The sequence below is a fragment of the Ambystoma mexicanum genome, chromosome 11, assembly GCF_040938575.1.
Source record: "Ambystoma mexicanum isolate Mex_15411 chromosome 11, UKY_AmexF1_1, whole genome shotgun sequence".
In the NCBI taxonomy this organism is placed as follows: domain Eukaryota; kingdom Metazoa; phylum Chordata; class Amphibia; order Caudata; family Ambystomatidae; genus Ambystoma; species Ambystoma mexicanum.
Window position 1 is genome coordinate 824,175,727 of NC_090934.1, and position 17,491 is coordinate 824,193,217.

Consider the following 17,491-nt stretch of genomic DNA (forward strand, 5'->3'; position numbering starts at 1 on the left):
AGCCTCATTGCTTCTTTAAGTAGACTGGCTAGGATAGCTTCCTTCTGTGCATCAGTACACGCTGCAGCCAAACCCTTCCCATGAAGTCTTGATGTTTATGAATTGAATGGCAAGTTTTGAAAAACTAAAGCAAGCGAGAAGAATTGCTTGCAGTTTATTGGATTTTTTGGACGTCAGCAGACGAGACCTGCGAGAGGTAAACAGAAGTTCATAGTTGGTCATGCTGAATTTTTGAGCCAAAATGCATCGTCCCTGGGTGGGCTTGAACCACCAACCTTTCGGTTAACAGCCGAACGCGCTAACCGATTGCGCCACAGAGAGTCATGCAGTGCTTACACTGGGGCCTGATTGGTGTGCTGTTTGCTTATGCTTCCCAGGCAACCTGAAAATATTTCTAAAATAGCTCTATTTCCCACAGCAAATCAGGGTATCAAGCACTTCCCTACCTCCCCTAATCCACAAACACAGGGGATTTAGTAGAGGACAGAGCCCATCAACAGTGCACCAAATGTCCTCTGTATAGGCATAACTTGCTATGAGGAGAAAGCCACAGTTGCGCCCTTGTGTTAAAAGGGGACAGTAGGCTGAACCCAGAGAACACGGGAGAAATGACTCAGGTTTACTGAGTGGAACACTCTGTGTCTTTGTGCCAAAAACAGCAGCGTCTTTTCGGTTAACAGCCGAACGCGCTAACCAATTGTGCCACAGAGACTCACTGGCATGTGTGTTCTGCCTTTGGCCTGATTGCATTGCTATTTTTTTCTGATTGGCAGAAAACCTGAACTTTTTTCTGAAAAAGGCATGCCTCTCTTAGCACTGCAGTGCATTAGACTGCTCCCTTGCTTCCCTGAGTCCCCAAATACACAACCACCTTGGGCACAATAGAAGACACATTCCAGCAGATTTAGCAAGAGTGCACCAAGGTTTCTATATGTAGGTACCTTGCTGAGAAGCAAGACCTGCAGTTGCATTCTTCTGTTAAAAGAGGGCAGCAGAGTGCATCAAGAGAACTTGGGGGAAGTAGCTTATGTTAACTACTTGCCATGATCTTTATAGATCCCTCTGTTTGACTGGGTGAATTCTAATTTCTGGGGTAGAGTAAGCAATTTTTGGATCTAGATGCTGTGCGCAACAGGAATGCTATATACTGCACTGTACTGCTACTGAAAAGTTACCAATTTTACAGGATGTTCAGGTAAGCTTTGTTTCAGAAAACAACTTGCTAGAGGCCCTAGGACAGATTACTGGGACAAAGGAAGAGGGTTTGGGGATTAGCACATCTCCTATGAAAGGTACAGTCACGCCAGAGACAACTCTGAGTGCCTCCTCAAATTCTAAGAAATGCGAACTGGGGTCCTACGCTTTTTATTGCCAGTGGATCTTTGTGTTTCAGACAAATGTGCACGCCTCCCAGAGCCCCTTGCAATGCACTTAGGGAAATGGGGGAAGGTGCTGTGAAGCCCTCTCGCTGACAATGTCTCTCTTGTCTATAATGTATCTATGAGAGAGAGAGAAATAGGCAATGCGAGAGTGAAAAAGTAAAATGGAAATTTGTCTACTGAGACCAGTATAAGGGGAAATCCTCACAATCCAGGACCGACAGTTGATTGGGAGGGCGCTTACAGGTTTCCGACACCAGACCGGTACCTGAACTCACAAACCCAAACTGCAAAGTGATGCCCATTGCCACTAGACTGCCGACCCCCTTTCGGGGCCCCAACATATATCCTTTAGTCACACCTAGAGTTCCCAGGACAGTGCAGCATTCAGCGATTACACGAAAATATTGACAGCGCTAGGAGGCCATGCAAATGGCAGAGGTATGCTTTACAAAGCCCACGTAGCGTGCACAAAACAGCACATCAGTCAGGCCCACTTGAAGAGATGGTAAAGAGGAAATACTTCTGCTGCATCCAGTAAAACATAGAGATTGGCCTGCTTTAAAGGTTGACCATGTCGTTCATGGGTGTCTGTCAATATGATACTTCCCTGCTGCAAAGCTTACATTCGAAACGCCAGAACAACTAGGCCCAGAGCACAAAGATGCAGTCAGGTTGAAATAACGAGATACTGAAGAGCAATTTTGTATTTCAGAGTGGGAAAAGCAAATATGCCCCCGACGTGATTTGAACACGCAACCTTCTGATCTGGAGTCATACGCCCTACCATTGCGCCACGAGGTCCTAGTGGCAGTCCACCTGGTGTGTCTGATGACAGAATAAAGGTAGGAGACGTACATGCACCTGCAGAGCCTCATTGCTTCTTTAAGTAGACTGGCAAGGATAGCTTCCTTCTGTGCATCAGTGCACGCTGCAGCCAAACCCTTCCCATGAAGTCTTGATGTTTATGAATTGAATGGCAAGTTTTGAAAAACTAAAGCAAGCGAGAAGAATTGCTTACAGTTTATTGGATTTTTTGGACGTCAGCAGACGAGACCTGCGAGAGGTAAACAGAAGTCCATAGTTGGTCACGCTGAATTTTTGAGCCAAAATGCACCGTCCCTGGGTGGGCTTGAAACACCAACCTTTCGGTTAACAGCCGAACGCGCTAACCGATTGCGCCACAGAGACTCATGCAGTTCTTACACAGGGGCCTGATTGGTGTGCTGTTTGCTTATGCTTCCCAGGCAACCTGAAAATATTTCTAAAATAACTCTATTTCCCACAGCAAATCAGGGTATCAAGCACTTCCCTACCTCCCCTAATCCACAAACACAGGGGATTTAGTAGAGGACAGAGCCCATCAACAGTGCACCAAATGTCCTCTGTGTAGGCATAACTTGCTATGAGGAGAAAGCCACAGTTGCGCACTTGTGTTTTGAAAGGGGACAGTAGGCTGAACCCAGAGAACACGGGAGAAATGACTCAGGTTTACTGAGTGGAACACTCTGTGTCTTTGTGCCAAAAACAGCAGCGTCTTTTCGGTTAACAGCCGAACGGGCTAACCAATTGTGCCACAGAGACTCACTGGCATGTGTGTTCTGCCTTTGGCCTGATTGCATTGCTATTTTTTTCTGATTGGCAGAAAATCTGAACTTTTTTCTGAAAAAGGCATGCCTCTCGTAGCACTGCAGTGCATTAGACTGCTCCCTTGCTTCCCTGAGTCCCCAAATACACAACCACCTTGGGCACAATAGAAGACACATTCCAGCAGATTTAGCAAGAGTGCACCAAGGTTTCTATATGTAGGTACCTTGCTGAGAAGCAAGACCTGAAGTTGCATTCTTCTGTTAAAAGAGAGCAGCAGAGTGCACCAAGAGAACTTGGGGGAAGTAGCTTATGTTAACTACTTGCCATGCTCTTTATAGATCCCTCTGTTTGACTGGGTGAATTCTAATTTCTGGGGTAGAGTAAGCAATTTTTGGATCTAGATGCTGTGCGCAACAGGAATGCTATATACTGCACTGTACTGCTACTGAAAAGTTACCAATTTTACAGGATGTTCAGGTAAGCTTTGTTTCAGAAAACAACTTGCTAGAGGCCCTAGGACAGATTACTGGGACAAAGGAAGAGGGTTTGGGGATTAGCACATCTCCTATGAAAGGTACAGTCACGCCCGAGACAACTCTGAGTGCCTCCTCAAATTCTAAGAAATGCGAACTGGGGTCCTACGCCTTTTATTGCCAGTGGATCTTTGTGTTTCAGACAAATGTGCACGCCTCCCAGAGCCCCTTGCAATGCACTTAGGGAAATGGGGGAAGGTGCTGTGAAGCCCTCTCGCTGACAATGTCTCTCTTGTCTATAATGTATCTATGAGAGAGAGAGAAATAGGCAATGCGAGAGTGAAAAAGTAAAATGGAAATGTGTCTACTGAGACCAGTATAAGGGGAAATCCTCACAATCCAGGACCGACAGTTGATTGGGAGGGCGCTTACAGGTTTCCGACACCAGACCGGTACCTGAACTCACAAACCCAAACTGCAAAGTGATGCCCATTGCCACTAGACTGCCGACCCCCTTTCGGAGCCCCAACATATATCCTTTAGTCACACCTAGAGTTCCCAGGACAGTGCAGCATTCAGCGATTACACGAAAATATTGACAGCGCTAGGAGGCCATGCAAATGGCAGAGGTATGCTTTACAAAGCCCACGTAGCGTGCACAAAACAGCACATCAGTCAGGCCCACTTGAAGAGATGGTAAAGAGGAAATACTTCTGCTGCATCCAGTAAAACATAGAGATTGGCCTGCTTTAAAGGTTGACCATGTCCTTCATGGGTGTCTGTCAATATGATACTTCCCTGCTGCAAAGCTTACATTCGAAACGCCAGAACAACTAGGCCCAGAGCACAAAGATGCAGTCAGGTTGAAATAACGAGATACTGAAGAGCAATTTTGTATTTCAGAGTGGGAAAAGCAAATATGCCCCCGACGTGATTTGAACACGCAACCTTCTGATCTGGAGTCAGACGCCCTACCATTGCGCCACGAGGTCCTAGTGGCAGTCCACCTGGTGTGTCTGATGACAGAATAAAGGTAGGAGACGTACATGCACCTGCAGAGCCTCATTGCTTCTTTAAGTAGACTGGCAAGGATAGCTTCCTTCTGTGCATCAGTGCACGCTGCAGCCAAACCCTTCCCATGAAGTCTTGATGTTTATGAATTGAATGGCAAGTTTTGAAAAACTAAAGCAAGCGAGAAGAATTGCTTACAGTTTATTGGATTTTTTGGACGTCAGCAGACGAGACCTGCGAGAGGTAAACAGAAGTTCGTAGTTGGTCATGCTGAATTTTTGAGCCAAAATGCATCGTCCCTGGGTGGGCTTGAACCACCAACCTTTCGGTTAACAGCCGAACGCGCTAACCGATTGCGCCACAGAGACTCATGCAGTGCTTACACTGGGGCCTGATTGGTGTGCTGTTTGCTTATGCTCCCCAGGCAACCTGAAAATATTTCTAAAATAGCTCTATTTCCCACAGCAAATCAGGGTATCAAGTACTTCCCTACCTCCCGTAATCCACAAACACAGGGGATTTAGTAGAGGACAGAGCCCATCAACAGTGCACCAAATGCCCTCTGTGTAGGCATAACTTGCTATGAGGAGAAAGCCACAGTTGCGCACTTGTGTTAAAAGGGGACAGTAGGCTGAACCCAGAGAACACGGGAGAAATGACTCAGGTTTACTGAGTGGAACACTCTGTGTCTTTGTGCCAAAAACAGCAGCGTCTTTTCGGTTAACAGCCGAACGCGCTAACCAATTGTGCCACAGAGACTCACTGGCATGTGTGTTCTGCCTTTGGCCTGATTGCATTGCTATTTTTTTCTGATTGGCAGAAAACCTGAACTTTTTTCTGAAAAAGGCATGCCTCTCTTAGCACTGCAGTGCATTAGACTGCTCCCTTGCTTCCCTGAGTCCCCAAATACACAACCACCTTGGGCACAATAGAAGACACATTCCAGCAGATTTAGCAAGAGTGCACCAAGGATTCTATATGTAGGTACCTTGCTGAGAAGCAGGACCTGCAGTTGCATTCTTCTGTTAAAAGAGGGCAGCAGAGTGCACCAAGAGAACTTGGGGGAAGTAGCTTATGTTAACTACTTGCCATGATCTTTATAGATCCCTCTGTTTGACTGGGTGAATTCTAATTTCTGGGGTAGAGTAAGCAATTTTTGGATCTAGATGCTGTGCGCAACAGGAATGCTATATACTGCACTGTACTGCTACTGAAAAGTTACCAATTTTACAGGATGTTCAGGTAAGCTTTGTTTCAGAAAACAACTTGCTAGAGGCCCTAGGACAGATTACTGGGACAAAGGAAGAGGGTTTGGGGATTAGCACATCTCCTATGAAAGGTACAGTCACGCCCGAGACAACTCTGAGTGCCTCCTCAAATTCTAAGAAATGCGAACTGGGGTCTTACGCCTTTTATTGCCAGTGGATCTTTGTGTTTCAGACAAATGTGCACGCCTCCCAGAGCCCCATGCAATGCACTTAGGGAAATGGGGGAAGGTGCTGTGCAACCCTCTCGCTGACAATGTCTCTCTTGTCTATAATGTATCTATGAGAGAGAGAGAAATAGGCAATGTGAGAGTGAAAAAGTAAAATGGAAATGTGTCTACTGAGACCAGTATAAGGGGAAATCCTCACAATCCAGGACCGACAGTTGATTGGGAGGGCGCTTACAGGTTTCCGACACCAGACCGGTACCTGAACTCACAAACCCAAACTGCAAAGTGATGGGCATTGCCACTAGACTGCCGACCCCCTTTCGGGGCCCCAGTATATATCCTTTAGTCACACCTAGAGTTCCCAGGACAGTGCAGCATTCAGCGATTACACGAAAATATTGACAGCGCTAGGAGGCCATGCAAATGGCAGAGGTATGCTTTACAAAGCCCACGTAGCGTGCACAAAACAGCACATCAGTCAGGCCCACTTGAAGAGATGGTAAAGAGGAAATACTTCTGCTGCATCCAGTAAAACATAGAGATTGGCCTGCTTTAAAGGTTGACCATGTCCTTCATGGGTGTCTGTCAATATGATACTTCCCTGCTGCAAAGTTTACATTCGAAACGCCAGAACAACTAGGCCCAGAGCACAAAGATGCAGTCAGGTTGAAATAACGAGATACTGAAGAGCAATTTTATATTTCAGAGTGGGAAAAGCAAATATGACCCCGACGTGATTTGAACACGAAACCTTCGGATCTGGAGTCAGACGCGCTACCATTGCGCCACGAGGTCCATGCGGCACTCCACCTGGTGTGTCTGATGACAGAATAAAGGTAGGAGACGTACATGCACCTGCAGAGCCTCATTGCTTCTTTAAGTAGACTGGCTAGGATAGCTTCCTTCTGTGCATCAGTACACGCTGCAGCCAAACCCTTCCCATGAAGTCTTGATGTTTATGAATTGAATGGCAAGTTTTGAAAAACTAAAGCAAGCGAGAAGAATTGCTTGCAGTTTATTGGATTTTTTGGACGTCAGCAGACGAGACCTGCGAGAGGTAAACAGAAGTTCATAGTTGGTCATGCTGAATTTTTGAGCCAAAATGCATCGTCCCTGGGTGGGCTTGAACCACCAACCTTTCGGTTAACAGCCAAACGCGCTAACCGATTGCGCCACAGAGACTCATGCAGTGCTTACACTGGGGCCTGATTGGTGTGCTGTCTGCTTATGCTTCCCAGGCAACCTGAAAATATTTCTAAAAAAGCTCTATTTCCCACAGCAAATCAGGGTATCAAGCACTTCCCTACCTCCCCTAATCCACAAACACAGGGGATTTAGTAGAGGACAGAGCCCATCAACAGTGCACCAAATGTCCTCTGTGTAGGCATAACTTGCTATGAGGAGAAAGCCACAGTTGTGCACTTGTGTTAAAAGGGGACAGTAGGCTGAACCCAGAGAACACGGGAGAAATGACTCAGGTTTACTGAGTGGAACACTCTGTGTCTTTGTGCCAAAAACAGCAGCGTCTTTTCGGTTAACAGCCGAACGCGCTAACCAATTGTGCCACAGAGACTCACTGGCATGTGTGTTCTGCCTTTGGCCTGATTGCATTGCTATTTTTTTCTGATTGGCAGAAAACCTGAACTTTTTTCTGAAAAAGGCATGCCTCTCGTAGCACTGCAGTGCATTAGACTGCTCCCTTGCTTCCCTGAGTCCCCAAATACACAACCACCTTGGGCACAATAGAAGACACATTCCAGCAGATTTAGCAAGAGTGCACCAAGGTTTCTATATGTAGGTACCTTGCTGAGAAGCAAGACCTGCAGTTGCATTCTTCTGTTAAAAGAGGGCAGCAGAGTGCACCAAGAGAACTTGGGGGAAGTAGCTTATGTTAACTACTTGCCATGCTCTTTATAGATCCCTCTGTTTGACTGGGTGAATTCTAATTTCTGGGGTAGAGTAAGCAATTTTTGGATCTAGATGCTGTGCGCAACAGGAATGCTATATACTGCACTGTACTGCTACTGAAAAGTTACCAATTTTACAGGATGTTCAGGTAAGCTTTGTTTCAGAAAACAACTTGCTAGAGGCCCTAGGACAGATTACTGGGACAAAGGAAGAGGGTTTGGGGATTAGCACATCTCCTATGAAAGGTACAGTCACGCCCGAGACAACTCTGAGTGCCTCCTCAAATTCTAAGAAATGCGAACTGGGGTCCTACGCCTTTTATTGCTAGGGGATCTTTGTGTTTCAGACAAATGTGCACGCCTCCCAGAGCCCCTTGCAATGCACTTAGGGAAATGGGGGAAGGTGCTGTGAAGCCCTCTCGCTGACAATGTCTCTCTTGTCTATAATGTATCTATGAGAGAGAGAGAAATAGGCAATGCGAGAGTGAAAAAGTAAAATGGAAATGTGTCTACTGAGACCAGTATAAGGGGAAATCCTCACAATCCAGGACCGACAGTTGATTGGGAGGGCGCTTACAGGTTTCCGACACCAGACCGGTACCTGAACTCACAAACCCAAACTGCAAAGTGATGGGCATTGCCACTAGACTGCCGACCCCCTTTCGGGGCCCCAACATATATCCTTTAGTCACACCTAGAGTTCCCAGGACACTGCAGCATTCAGCGATTACACGAAAATATTGACAGCGCTAGGAGGCCATGCAAATGGCAGAGGTATGCTTTACAAAGCCCACGTAGCGTGCACAAAACAGCACATCAGTCAGGCCCACTTGAAGAGATGGTAAAGAGGAAATACTTCTGCTGCATCCAGTAAAACATAGAGATTGGCCTGCTTTAAAGGTTGACCATGTCCTTCATGGGTGTCTGTCAATATGATACTTCCCTGCTGCAAAGCTTACATTCGAAACGCCAGAACAACTAGTCCCAGAGCACAAAGATGCAGTCAGGTTGAAATAACGAGATACTGAAGAGCAATTTTGTATTTCAGAGTGGGAAAAGCAAATATGCCCCCGACGTGATTTGAACACGCAACCTTCTGATCTGGAGTCAGACGCCCTACCATTGCGCCACGAGGTCCTAGTGGCAGTCCACCTGGTGTGTCTGATGACAGAATAAAGGTAGGAGACGTACATGCACCTGCAGAGCCTCATTGCTTCTTTAAGTAGACTGGCTAGGATAGCTTCCTTCTGTGCATCAGTACACGCTGCAGCCAAACCCTTCCCATGAAGTCTTGATGTTTATGAATTGAATGGCAAGTTTTGAAAAACTAAAGCAAGCGAGAAGAATTGCTTGCAGTTTATTGGATTTTTTGGACGTCAGCAGACGAGACCTGCGAGAGGTAAACAGAAGTTCATAGTTGGTCATGCTGAATTTTTGAGCCAAAATGCATCGTCCCTGGGTGGGCTTGAACCACCAACCTTTCGGTTAACAGCCGAACGCGCTAACCGATTGCGCCACAGAGACTCATGCAGTGCTTACACTGGGGCCTGATTGGTGTGCTGTTTGCTTATGCTCCCCAGGCAACCTGAAAATATTTCTAAAATAGCTCTATTTCCCACAGTAAATCAGGGTATCAAGTACTTCCCTACCTCCCGTAATCCACAAACACAGGGGATTTAGTAGAGGACAGAGCCCATCAACAGTGCACCAAATGCCCTCTGTGTAGGCATAACTTGCTATGAGGAGAAAGCCACAGTTGCGCACTTGTGTTAAAAGGGGACAGTAGGCTGAACCCAGAGAACACGGGAGAAATGACTCAGGTTTACTGAGTGGAACACTCTGTGTCTTTGTGCCAAAAACAGCAGCGTCTTTTCGGTTAACAGCAGAACGCGCTAACCAATTGCGCCACAGAGACTCACTGGCATGTGTGTTCTGCCTTTGGCCTGATTGCATTGCTATTTTTTTCTGATTGGCAGAAAACCTGAACTTTTTTCTGAAAAAGGCATGCCTCTCTTAGCACTGCAGTGCATTAGACTGCTCCCTTGCTTCCCTGAGTCCCCAAATACACAACCACCTTGGGCACAATAGAAGACACATTCCCGCAGATTTAGCAAGAGTGCACCAAGGATTCTATATGTAGGTACCTTGCTGAGAAGCAGGACCTGCAGTTGCATTCTTCTGTTAAAAGAGGGCAGCAGAGTGCACCAAGAGAACTTGGGGGAAGTAGCTTATGTTAACTACTTGCCATGATCTTTATAGATCCCTCTGTTTGACTGGGTGAATTCTAATTTCTGGGGTAGAGTAAGCAATTTTTGGATCTAGATGCTGTGCGCAACAGGAATGCTATATACTGCACTGTACTGCTACTGAAAAGTTACCAATTTTACAGGATGTTCAGGTAAGCTTTGTTTCAGAAAACAACTTGCTAGAGGCCCTAGGACAGATTACTGGGACAAAGGAAGGGGGTTTGGGGATTAGCACATCTCCTATGAAAGGTACAGTCACGCCCGAGACAACTCTGAGTGCCTCCTCAAATTCTAAGAAATGCGAACTGGGGTCCTACGCTTTTTATTGCCAGTGGATCTTTGTGTTTCAGACAAATGTGCACGCCTCCCAGAGCCCCATGCAATGCACTTAGGGAAATGGGGGAAGGTGCTGTGCAACCCTCTCGCTGACAATGTCTCTCTTGTCTATAATGTATCTATGAGAGAGAGAGAAATAGGCAATGCGAGAGTGAAAAAGTAAAATGGAAATGTGTCTACTGAGACCAGTATAAGGGGAAATCCTCACAATCCAGGACCGACAGTTGATTGGGAGGGCGCTTACAGTTTTCTGACACCAGACCGGTACCTGAACTCACAAACCCAAACTACAAAGTGATGGGCATTGCCACTAGACTGCCGACCCCCTTTCGGGGCCCCAGCATATATCCTTTAGTCACACCTAGAGTTCCCAGGACAGTGCAGCATTCAGCGATTACACGAAAATATTGACAGCGCTAGGAGGCCATGCAAATGGCAGAGGTATGCTTTACAAAGCCCACGTAGCGTGCACAAAACAGCACATCAGTCAGGCCCACTTGAAGAGATGGTAAAGAGGAAATACTTCTGCTGCATCCAGTAAAACATAGAGATTGGCCTGCTTTAAAGGTTGACCATGTCCTTCATGGGTGTCTGTCAATATGATACTTCCCTGCTGCAAAGTTTACATTCGAAACGCCAGAACAACTAGGCCCAGAGCACAAAGATGCAGTCAGGTTGAAATAACGAGATACTGAAGAGCAATTTTATATTTCAGAGTGGGAAAAGCAAATATGACCCCGACGTGATTTGAACACGAAACCTTCGGATCTGGAGTCAGACGCGCTACCATTGCGCCACGAGGTCCATGCGGCACTCCACCTGGTGTGTCTGATGACAGAATAAAGGTAGGAGACGTACATGCACCTGCAGAGCCTCATTGCTTCTTTAAGTAGACTGGCTAGGATAGCTTCCTTCTGTGCATCAGTACACGCTGCAGCCAAACCCTTCCCATGAAGTCTTGATGTTTATGAATTGAATGGCAAGTTTTGAAAAACTAAAGCAAGCGAGAAGAATTGCTTGCAGTTTATTGGATTTTTTGGACGTCAGCAGACGAGACCTGCGAGAGGTAAACAGAAGTTCATAGTTGGTCATGCTGAATTTTTGAGCCAAAATGCATCGTCCCTGGGTGGGCTTGAACCACCAACCTTTCGGTTAACAGCCGAACGCGCTAACCGATTGCGCCACAGAGAGTCATGCAGTGCTTACACTGGGGCCTGATTGGTGTGCTGTTTGCTTATGCTTCCCAGGCAACCTGAAAATATTTCTAAAATAGCTCTATTTCCCACAGCAAATCAGGGTATCAAGCACTTCCCTACCTCCCCTAATCCACAAACACAGGGGATTTAGTAGAGGACAGAGCCCATCAACAGTGCACCAAATGTCCTCTGTATAGGCATAACTTGCTATGAGGAGAAAGCCACAGTTGCGCCCTTGTGTTAAAAGGGGACAGTAGGCTGAACCCAGAGAACACGGGAGAAATGACTCAGGTTTACTGAGTGGAACACTCTGTGTCTTTGTGCCAAAAACAGCAGCGTCTTTTCGGTTAACAGCCGAACGCGCTAACCAATTGTGCCACAGAGACTCACTGGCATGTGTGTTCTGCCTTTGGCCTGATTGCATTGCTATTTTTTTCTGATTGGCAGAAAACCTGAACTTTTTTCTGAAAAAGGCATGCCTCTCTTAGCACTGCAGTGCATTAGACTGCTCCCTTGCTTCCCTGAGTCCCCAAATACACAACCACCTTGGGCACAATAGAAGACACATTCCAGCAGATTTAGCAAGAGTGCACCAAGGTTTCTATATGTAGGTACCTTGCTGAGAAGCAAGACCTGCAGTTGCATTCTTCTGTTAAAAGAGGGCAGCAGAGTGCATCAAGAGAACTTGGGGGAAGTAGCTTATGTTAACTACTTGCCATGATCTTTATAGATCCCTCTGTTTGACTGGGTGAATTCTAATTTCTGGGGTAGAGTAAGCAATTTTTGGATCTAGATGCTGTGCGCAACAGGAATGCTATATACTGCACTGTACTGCTACTGAAAAGTTACCAATTTTACAGGATGTTCAGGTAAGCTTTGTTTCAGAAAACAACTTGCTAGAGGCCCTAGGACAGATTACTGGGACAAAGGAAGAGGGTTTGGGGATTAGCACATCTCCTATGAAAGGTACAGTCACGCCAGAGACAACTCTGAGTGCCTCCTCAAATTCTAAGAAATGCGAACTGGGGTCCTACGCTTTTTATTGCCAGTGGATCTTTGTGTTTCAGACAAATGTGCACGCCTCCCAGAGCCCCATGCAATGCACTTAGGGAAATGGGGGAAGGTGCTGTGCAACCCTCTCGCTGACAATGTCTCTCTTGTCTATAATGTATCTATGAGAGAGAGAGAAATAGGCAATGCGAGAGTGAAAACGTAAAATGGAAATGTGTCTACTGAGACCAGTATAAGGGGAAATCCTCACAATCCAGGACCGACAGTTGATTGGGAGGGCGCTTACAGTTTTCTGACACCAGACCGGTACCTGAACTTACAAACCCAAACTACAAAGTGATGGGCATTGCCACTAGACTGCCGACCACCTTTCGGGGCCCCAGCATATATCCTTTAGTCACACCTAGAGTTCCCAGGACAGTGCAGCATTCAGCGATTACACGAAAATATTGACAGCGCTAGGAGGCCATGCAAATGGCAGAGGTATGCTTTACAAAGCCCACGTAGCGTGCACAAAACAGCACATCAGTCAGGCCCACTTGAAGAGATGGTAAAGAGGAAATACTTCTGCTGCATCCAGTAAAACATAGAGATTGGCCTGCTTTAAAGGTTGACCATGTCCTTCATGGGTGTCTGTCAATATGATACTTCCCTGCTGCAAAGCTTACATTCGAAACGCCAGAACAACTAGGCCCAGAGCACAAAGATGCAGTCAGGTTGAAATAACGAGATACTGAAGAGCAATTTTATATTTCAGACTGGGAAAAGCAAATATGCCCCCGACGTGATTTGAACACGAAACCTTCTGATCTGGAGTCAGACGCGCTACCATTGCGCCACGAGGTCCTTGCGGCAGTCCACCTGGTGTGTCTGATGACAGAATAAAGGTAGGAGACGTACATGCACCTGCAGAGCCTCATTGCTTCTTTAAGTAGACTGGCTAGGATAGCTTCCTTCTGTGCATCAGTACACGCTGCAGCCAAACCCTTCCCATGAAGTCTTGATGTTTATGAATTGAATGGCAAGTTTTGAAAAACTAAAGCAAGCGAGAAGAATTGCTTGCAGTTTATTGGATTTTTTGGACGTCAGCAGACGAGACCTGCGAGAGGTAAACAGAAGTCCATAGTTGGTCACGCTGAATTTTTGAGCCAAAATGCACCGTCCCTGGGTGGGCTTGAAACACCAACCTTTCGGTTAACAGCCGAACGCGCTAACCGATTGCGCCACAGAGACTCATGCAGTTCTTACACAGGGGCCTGATTGGTGTGCTGTTTGCTTATGCTTCCCAGGCAACCTGAAAATATTTCTAAAATAGCTCTATTTCCCACAGCAAATCAGGGTATCAAGCACTTCCCTACCTCCCCTAATCCACAAACACAGGGGATTTAGTAGAGGACAGAGCCCATCAACAGTGCACCAAATGTCCTCTGTGTAGGCATAACTTGCTATGAGGAGAAAGCCACAGTTGCGCACTTGTGTTAAAAGGGGACAGTAGGCTGAACCCAGAGAACACGGGAGAAATGACTCAGGTTTACTGAGTGGAACACTCTGTGTCTTTGTGCCAAAAACAGCAGCGTCTTTTCGGTTAACAGCCGAACGCGCTAACCAATTGTGCCACAGAGACTCACTGGCATGTGTGTTCTGCCTTTGGCCTGATTGCATTGCTATTTTTTTCTGATTGGCAGAAAATCTGAACTTTTTTCTGAAAAAGGCATGCCTCTCGTAGCACTGCATTGCATTAGACTGCTCCCTTGCTTCCCTGAGTCCCCAAATACACAACCACCTTGGGCACAATAGAAGACACATTCCAGCAGATTTAGCAAGAGTGCACCAAGGTTTCTATATGTAGGTACCTTGCTGAGAAGCAAGACCTGCAGTTGCATTCTTCTGTTAAAAGAGGGCAGCAGAGTGCACCAAGAGAACTTGGGGGAAGTAGCTTATGTTAACTACTTGCCATGCTCTTTATAGATCCCTCTGTTTGACTGGGTGAATTCTAATTTCTGGGGTAGAGTAAGCAATTTTTGGATCTAGATGCTGTGCGCAACAGGAATGCTATATACTGCACTGTACTGCTACTGAAAAGTTACCAATTTTACAGGATGTTCAGGTAAGCTTTGTTTCAGAAAACAACTTGCTAGAGGCCCTAGGACAGATTACTGGGACAAAGGAAGAGGGTTTGGGGATTAGCACATCTCCTATGAAAGGTACAGTCACGCCCGAGACAACTCTGAGTGCCTCCTCAAATTCTAAGAAATGCGAACTGGGGTCCTACGCCTTTTATTGCCAGTGGATCTTTGTGTTTCAGACAAATGTGCACGCCTCCCAGAGCCCCTTGCAATGCACTTAGGGAAATGGGGGAAGGTGCTGTGAAGCCCTCTCGCTGACAATGTCTCTCTTGTCTATAATGTATCTATGAGAGAGAGAGAAATAGGCAATGCGAGAGTGAAAAAGTAAAATGGAAATGTGTCTACTGAGACCAGTATAAGGGGAAATCCTCACAATCCAGGACCGACAGTTGATTGGGAGGGCGCTTACAGGTTTCCGACACCAGACCGGTACCTGAACTCACAAACCCAAACTGCAAAGTGATGCCCATTGCCACTAGACTGCCGACCCCCTTTCGGGGCCCCAACATATATCCTTTAGTCACACCTAGAGTTCCCAGGACAGTGCAGCATTCAGCGATTACACGAAAATATTGACAGCGCTAGGAGGCCATGCAAATGGCAGAGGTATGCTTTACAAAGCCCACGTAGCGTGCACAAAACAGCACATCAGTCAGGCCCACTTGAAGAGACGGTAAAGAGGAAATACTTCTGCTGCATCCAGTGAAACATAGAGATTTGCCTGCTTTAAAGGTTGACCATGTCCTTCATGGGTGTCTGTCAATATGATACTTCCCTGCTGCAAAGCTTACATTCGAAACGCCAGAACAACTAGGCCCAGAGCACAAAGATGCAGTCAGGTTGAAATAACGAGATACTGAAGAGCAATTTTGTATTTCAGAGTGGGAAAAGCAAATATGCCCCCGACGTGATTTGAACACGCAACCTTCTGATTTGGAGTCAGACGCCCTACCATTGCGCCACGAGGTCCTAGTGGCAGTCCACCTGGTGTGTCTGATGACAGAATAAAGGTAGGAGACGTACATGCACCTGCAGAGCCTCATTGCTTCTTTAAGTAGACTGGCAAGGATAGCTTCCTTCTGTGCATCAGTGCACGCGGCAGCCAAACCCTTCCCATGAAGTCTTGATGTTTATGAATTGAATGGCAAGTTTTGAAAAACTAAAGCAAGCGAGAAGAATTGCTTACAGTTTATTGGATTTTTTGGACGTCAGCAGACGAGACCTGCGAGAGGTAAACAGAAGTTCGTAGTTGGTCATGCTGAATTTTTGAGCCAAAATGCATCGTCCCTGGGTGGGCTTGAACCACCAACCTTTCGGTTAACAGCCGAACGCGCTAACCGATTGCGCCACAGAGACTCATGCAGTGCTTACACTGGGGCCTGATTGGTGTGCTGTTTGCTTATGCTTCCCAGGCAACCTGAAAATATTTCTAAAATAGCTCTAATTCCCACAGCAAATCAGGGTATCAAGCACTTCCCTACCTCCCCTAATCCACAAACACAGGGGATTTAGTAGAGGACAGAGCCCATCAACAGTGCACCAAATGTCCTCTGTGTAGGCATAACTTGCTATGAGGAGAAAGCCACAGTTGCGCACTTGTGTTAAAAGGGGACAGTAGGCTGAACCCAGAGAACACGGGAGAAATGACTCAGGTTTACTGAGTGGAACACTCTGTGTCTTTGTGCCAAAAACAGCAGCGTCTTTTCGGTTAACAGCCGAACGCGCTAACCAATTGTGCCACAGAGACTCACTGGCATGTGTGCTCTGCCTTTGGCCTGATTGCATTGCTATTTTTTTCTGATTGGCAGAAAACCTGAACTTTTTTCTGAAAAAGGCATGCCTCTCTTAGCACTGCAGTGCATTAGACTGCTCCCTTGCTTCCCTGAGTCCCCAAATACACAACCACCTTGGGCACAATAGAAGACACATTCCAGCAGATTTAGCAAGAGTGCACCAAGGTTTCTATATGTAGGTACCTTGCTGAGAAGCAAGACCTGCAGTTGCATTCTTCTGTTAAAAGAGGGCAGCAGAGTGCACCAAGAGAACTTGGGGGAAGTAGCTTATGTTAACTACTTGCCATGATCTTTATAGATCCCTCTGTTTGACTGGGTGAATTCTAATTTCTGGGGTAGAGTAAGCAATTTTTGGATCTAGATGCTGTGCGCAACAGGAATGCTATATACTGCACTGTACTGCTACTGAAAAGTTACCAATTTTACAGGATGTTCAGGTAAGCTTTGTTTCAGAAAACAACTTGCTAGAGGCCCTAGGACAGATTACTGGGACAAAGGAAGAGGGTTTGGGGATTAGCACATCTCTAATGAAAGGTACAGTCACGCCCGAGACAACTCTGAGTGCCTCCTCAAATTCTAAGAAATGCGAACTGGGGTCCTACGCCTTTTATTGCCAGTGGATCTTTGTTTTTCAGACAAATGTGCACGCCTCCCAGAGCCCCATGCAATGCACTTAGGGAAATGGGGGAAGGTGCTGTGCAACCCTCTCGCTGACAATGTCTCTCTTGTCTATAATGTATCTATGAGAGAGAGAGAAATAGGCAATGCGAGAGTGAAAAAGTAAAATGGAAATGTGTCTACTGAGACCAGTATAAGGGGAAATCCTCACAATCCAGGACCGACAGTTGATTGGGAGGGCGCTTACAGTTTTCTGACACCAGACCGGTACCTGAACTCACAAACCCAAACTACAAAGTGATGGGCATTGCCACTAGACTGCCGACCCCCTTTCGGGGCCCCAGCATATATCCTTTAGTCACACCTAGAG

The 17,491-nt window shown here is 46.4% G+C and overlaps 10 non-coding genes across 10 annotated transcripts; all 10 read right to left on the bottom strand.

Moving 5' to 3' along the window:
• Positions 1-2,496: 2,496 nt before the first annotated feature.
• On the bottom strand, positions 2,497-2,570 carry TRNAN-GUU (transfer RNA asparagine (anticodon GUU)). Its single transcript has one exon. It is a non-coding gene; the product is annotated as a tRNA-Asn (tRNA).
• Positions 2,571-4,362: 1,792 nt separating this feature from the next.
• Positions 4,363-4,434, bottom strand: TRNAW-CCA (transfer RNA tryptophan (anticodon CCA)). Its single transcript has one exon. It is a non-coding gene; the product is annotated as a tRNA-Trp (tRNA).
• A 313-nt stretch (positions 4,435-4,747) lies between these two features.
• TRNAN-GUU (transfer RNA asparagine (anticodon GUU)) lies at positions 4,748-4,821 on the bottom strand. The gene has a single exon. It is a non-coding gene; the product is annotated as a tRNA-Asn (tRNA).
• Positions 4,822-6,996: 2,175 nt separating this feature from the next.
• TRNAN-GUU (transfer RNA asparagine (anticodon GUU)) lies at positions 6,997-7,070 on the bottom strand. Its single transcript has one exon. It is a non-coding gene; the product is annotated as a tRNA-Asn (tRNA).
• Positions 7,071-8,860: 1,790 nt separating this feature from the next.
• TRNAW-CCA (transfer RNA tryptophan (anticodon CCA)) lies at positions 8,861-8,932 on the bottom strand. The gene has a single exon. It is a non-coding gene; the product is annotated as a tRNA-Trp (tRNA).
• A 313-nt stretch (positions 8,933-9,245) lies between these two features.
• Positions 9,246-9,319, bottom strand: TRNAN-GUU (transfer RNA asparagine (anticodon GUU)). Its single transcript has one exon. It is a non-coding gene; the product is annotated as a tRNA-Asn (tRNA).
• Positions 9,320-13,358: 4,039 nt separating this feature from the next.
• TRNAW-CCA (transfer RNA tryptophan (anticodon CCA)) lies at positions 13,359-13,430 on the bottom strand. The gene has a single exon. It is a non-coding gene; the product is annotated as a tRNA-Trp (tRNA).
• Positions 13,431-13,743: 313 nt separating this feature from the next.
• TRNAN-GUU (transfer RNA asparagine (anticodon GUU)) lies at positions 13,744-13,817 on the bottom strand. Its single transcript has one exon. It is a non-coding gene; the product is annotated as a tRNA-Asn (tRNA).
• Positions 13,818-15,607: 1,790 nt separating this feature from the next.
• On the bottom strand, positions 15,608-15,679 carry TRNAW-CCA (transfer RNA tryptophan (anticodon CCA)). Its single transcript has one exon. It is a non-coding gene; the product is annotated as a tRNA-Trp (tRNA).
• Positions 15,680-15,992: 313 nt separating this feature from the next.
• On the bottom strand, positions 15,993-16,066 carry TRNAN-GUU (transfer RNA asparagine (anticodon GUU)). The gene has a single exon. It is a non-coding gene; the product is annotated as a tRNA-Asn (tRNA).
• Between the last annotated feature and the right edge of the window lie 1,425 nt (positions 16,067-17,491).